Genomic DNA, 5,645 nt, shown 5'->3' with positions numbered 1-5,645 from the left:
AGGAGGGAAGAAAGAAGACGCTGCGGGGCAAATCAAACGGCTGTTCGCAGCTGTATGAGACAGTTGCGTGGCGCGTATCACTGCCCTTTAATTTATCCACAAATTAGCATGTGATTCCAGTTAATATCATTCAATGCAGCGAGGGGTAACGTCCTCCGATACTCAGCATGCATGCATGACACGGCCTCCAGATCTCCCAATTAATATCATATCAATCAAAATGTTCAGTGTTTTTTCATGTTTATAAAATATTTGTTCAAGTTTCAAAAAAGATTGAAATTCTAAAAAAATGTTCAAAAATGCATATTTTGTTCATGTTTTAAAAGTTCACTATATTGAAGAAAAAAGTTCACTATATTGAAGAAAAAAGTTCACTATATTGAAGAAAAAAGTTCACTGCACATTTAAAAAATTTGTTCCTATTTATAGAAAATTTGTTCGCGTGCATTTGAATCACCGTATATTTTGGGAATATGTTGAGTGTCTGTTTGAATAATCTTCATTGTATACTACAAAAATGTTCTGTGTTATTTTAAATTCACTTTTCTAAAAATTCTTCACAGTTCAAAAAATTGTTCAGAATTCAAAATTTGTTTAATATTTCAAAAATGCTCGCTTTTTGGAAGCAAATGTTTTCTTTTTTTAATTTTCTCACTTTTTCCAAAATTGGTTCATGTTTTAAAAAAATAGTCTATCTTCGAATATTTTCACGATTTTGAAACAACATTCGCATTTTTTAAGAAAATTGTACACATTTTTTCTAAGAAATGGTGAAACAGTTAAATACAAAACAGATGTGCCATTGTTGTTAGTACTTTACATTTAGCGCTGCATTTTAGGCATTCTCAGTCGCTAGCTCGACTGGCTACGGTTTCTAGTATCCAATGTGAGGTCTAGAGTTTTATTCCCGCATTTGTGCTTTTATTTCCCCATGTTCGCTCAACACTTGTGAATTGGGCCAGCCCATTTGCGCGTACATTAGCAAAACTCAACTATTGGACGCATGCGGGCCCATGTTGTTTTTTGAGGCGAACACAGTAAAGTCAATGTGGCCTACTAAGAACACAAATTAGGTCTTTCCAGCAGCCATAAAACAAAAAGAAGTTATTGTTATTTTGGACGAGTGTGCACAAAAAATTGGTACCACCTCGGATAGTAAAAATCTTAAAAGGTCAAAAATAATAGTATGAGTGGACGGGCCCAAAATATCAGAGAAACACACCTTTGTTTATTATTAGGTATAGATTATCCTTCCAAAAGAGTGAGAGTGTTCAATTCATGCAGCAAAATAGAGGTAATCGAAGGAGTTTGAAATGAGATACCCATTACTCATATAGATGGGTGACTCGGGAGGTGATTGCTCTGATGCTTCACGTCAGCCGCCGACGCTAGCTGGGAGGTGTTGCAGCAAGGTCTGCGCGCAGCATCCGTTAGCACGGGGATGTGCTCTCACCTAGGGGGGGGGGGAGTGGCGGCCATGAGGAACCATTTTTGGACTCTCGCCGATGAGGATTCAGAGGCGGAGGAAGAGGGCTCAGTGGGCGTGTCTTCACCGCCGGCCAGATCTGCGGGGCCTCGCTACACCGTTAGTGACTTCATCATGCACGCCACGTCGGCGGGTGCCTGGGTGTCCGCGGGCAAGCGTTACTTCACGTTAGGTGGTTGTGCTACTTGGGAAATGGCGACACGTATTTGGTGGACGAAGCGCATGGGCGATTCATGTGGGCCAAGCCCTAGCGTTGGTGCGTGCTCTAGCATGGTTGTGGAGCCTCCTGCCACTGGACGTGGGAAGGAGTGAGTCGTCACGTGTGGCTACTCCGGTCATCTCTGCGCTAGTGGCGGTAGCAGCAACAGTCGGGGAGGCGGGGACGATAGCTACGCCTGGATTGGGAGATGGGTCATGGCCTAATATATGTCATCTCCAGCAATCGGAATATTTTTCGACTCTCTTTTTACCATCATTAATACTACTATGGCTCATCATTTTTTATTTGATGTTTCTGTAATTCTTGAACATATGCTACTTATAAATAGAATTATGCATGGATTGTTGAACCTTTGTAAATTGGGTATGTATATGAGATAGGTGATTGCCTACTTTCAGATTAAAATTTTGGAGAATTTTAAATTGCGAGGATTAAATTATGGAGAAAATCAGCTATGTAGGCCGTTACGGTGCACACAGTTTGAGAACACGAAACTTCTGTGATCAACCTCTACTGTAGAAATGTTTCTCATATCACAACATGTGTGATGAACCGTTTGCTTTGTACTTGCATGCACTACTGATGGTGGCGTTCGTCCCAAAGACAGAACCCTGCTAATGCAACACACATGATTTTCGACCCAGCATGCACAAAATCGATCGCCGGCGATGCCCCTTGAGGAAATGCTATACTTATGGGCATAACTGGCTATGGAAACTTGCAAAAAAATATGTTGCCCTGGTTTTATCCAATGATTTTAATCTAATCCTCCGTGATGTTAACCAACCCACCCATGCTTTTACATAATCCCCACAACCTTCTTCCGTAGTATCTACTAGGAGGGTTGGGTGTGCTTTGTTGTGCCGTTGGTGTTAGTAATTTTTTACAAAGAAATATTTGGCTTGGCGTGTGGCGGAGACGATGGAGCGAGTTTTTTTAACTAGATAAAAGGACCATACGAAACAAATCTTGATGCAAAACAAATGGACAAAATACGATTATGTTTTGATAAAAACCATAGATTTCCACCATTGCTTAAATTGGAAAAAATAAGTATGTGTCCATGATTGATCTGCTTTATTGGGCTACTGAAGATAAGAGGTAAATTGCTATTTATTTGTTTATGGACAAATTGTTCTATCAAAGATGTCTGACATACCAAGTTTTACTTTTTTTATGACAATCACATACCATGTTTCACTTAAAAAACAATTTGTATAAGGACCCTAAATTTATTGCTAGACAATAGATTAATCTGGTCTATTAGTTTGCCAAATATTGGTTAGATGAACACCAAGATGGGATTGAAAACCAAAAAAAAATTGGTGGAGGGTAGGAGGATGGACGAAGAGATGACGATGGGCAGAAAAAGTGACGTAAGATGAAACCTTACGTTCTTTCTAATAAGCAGAACTAAGATATAATATTAATATTTAGTGAACCCTTCTTCACAGTGTGGATGTGGTACTCCCTCCATAAGGAAATATAAGAACATTCATATCACTACTTTAGTGATCTAAACATTCTTTTAACGACCGGAATGCTCTTATATTTCTTTATAGAGGGAATATATGCTAATCAACCACACACATATGGAATTTTTTTTGTTGCACTGGTAACCGTGTGTTCTATGTTGGTGGTAACCAGGTAAAAGTCACGTGGGGCTATTGTCTTTTTATAGGCCGGCTATTTTCAATTTGTTGACCCAGTCAAAGCTCGACCAAATCGAAAATTAGATAAATCAACTGAAAGATGTTCAAATTTAGAGCATACTAGTGGATCTAGAGATATACCAAATATGTAGCACCACTTCGGCCAGCAGAGACTGAGCTGCTTCGCATAAATGATTGTACCCCATGTCAAGAAATGAAACCTCTAGTTCACAAAAAATTAAATATGTTCAAACATGTCAATCAGACCACGTCTACAATAAATTTCTTCTTAATGGCCAGGAAGAGGAGCACACGTCGCCACCTCGGTGGGGTTGATCATATATTATTTTTCCAAAAAATGGTGTGGCACTGATCAATATGCCGAAGGACTGGGCAGTGTTGAGGAGGAATTAACTTCACTCTCACATGGAAGCTTTACCTATACGTGTGTAATCCTTTGTCCTGCATTGACCTGCTTGTCCAACTAATACCTTTGTATAAACACAATAGCTATATGTAACTCGCCTGAATTTATAATTTGAGTTAGTTGATTTTCACGTGAAGGAAGGAACAGCATAGGGAAAGAAGGAGCTCGCCGGAGGGATGGAACGAGCTCAGCGGAGAAGGCTACCCCATTATCTATCTTCGGGTGTGTGTGCCGGGGGGTGGTACAAGTTCATCGGAAAAAACCGGTCATTGCTGGGGATAGAGGGATGGTCGGGGCCGGCAGTGGCATGGAGGTGGGCAGCAGTTGAGGGGAGGGTGGGGCGGCGGAAGTAAGAGGTTAAGCCAGTGTTGGATAGGCGGTGGTGAGAGAGCAAGAAGGGAAATATGGGTTTGGAGGTTCAAGATGAGCAGTAATAGTTGGATCTTGATCCAACGGTTGAGAAAAGAGAAGGGAGAATGGACTGGCCTTTTTATTCAGGCGACTGGCGCCTAGCCACTCCCTTGTATAAATCTATCAACAGTTCTAAAATCAAGAGAATTTGTTGGGCGGGAACAAAATTTTGAGGAATGCTCTTGATTCGTAGGGAATGAGAAAAATTACACCACTTATTGTTTCTTGATTGGTTCACGATGTATGGATATAATTTTTGTAGTGTTAGTCGCTGACTCATGGGTGGTAGTTGGTGAGTTAGCAAGTTGCCATTATTGGGGATATATACCGAAAAAACTGCAATAACCACAAGTTATCAAATTCCATCTTAAAGTGGCTTTATTCAGTAACAGGAAACGTTACTAAATATAGTGTAACAACAAAATGTGTGGAGCAAGAAACAAAGCTATCTCGTGGTGTAACATCAAAATTTAGATTCCTCGGGAACCCCTACTGTCACACCCTAGCTAGTCATGCATTAGAGTGCTGCATCATGTTTACTCTTTCATCAGAAACTTGAAATGGGGATGACAGAACCCCCAGTCCCCTCTGAAACCAACTAGGGTTTACTAAAATAATTTTCAATGAACCTGAAATGCCCTTCTAAAATGCCCATCATTTTTGCCTTGGTTCAGAACCTCTGCCAAAAGTGGTGCACATTTTCCTAGGCCATCCTAGGGTTTTGAATTAAATCATAGCTATTTGAATTTGGGCATTTAAAATAATATGAAATATTTAAATGCTTAAATATCTCCAAACTAAAATGTTTCATGTTGGAAATAATCCAACTATGAGCCAGGAGTAGTTTGGTGATTTTTGGAGTTGCCTAGGTATTTTATTTAATTCAACAAAGTTGCAGATATATTAAATAAAACCAGAAAACAGAAAATAAATAAAGGGAGAAGTTTACCTGGGCTCCTCCCTGTGCGGCCCAGCCCAGCCGGCCCAGCACTGTGCTGGCCCGTGCCAGCCAGCTGCTTCCCCTCGCCAGAGCAGGCAGGGAGGTGAGCATGGCGCGCCCGAGCTCGCCACACACCACCCAGCCTCTCTGCATCGCCCTGGTCGCCGTTGCGCCGCGTGGATCGTCTTCTGGTCGTCGCCCCGACCTCGCCGACACCCCATTCACTCTCCCCCGGCTCTCCCTCGCTCTCTCTCTCTCACGGCCGAAGCTCACCGTCGCCGCCGTTCGCCTTAGCCACCGTCTCCGACCACCCCTCGCTCCCCCGACCAGCTCAGGAGCTCCGCCTCGACTCCCTCTTCCTCCCCACCGCTCCACGAGTCCCCGGAAGCCCTGCATCGCCGCCACGTCGCCGTTCCCCTCTTCGGGCTCCGATCACCGTCGCCGACGAATTCGCCGTCTCCAGCGCGTCCCCGAGCCCGTTTCGACGCCCACTGCAACCGCGGTGAGCT

The sequence above is a fragment of the Triticum aestivum genome, chromosome 2B (assembly GCF_018294505.1).
Source record: "Triticum aestivum cultivar Chinese Spring chromosome 2B, IWGSC CS RefSeq v2.1, whole genome shotgun sequence".
Lineage (NCBI taxonomy): Eukaryota > Viridiplantae > Streptophyta > Magnoliopsida > Poales > Poaceae > Triticum > Triticum aestivum.
This window is presented reverse-complemented; position numbering follows the sequence as displayed.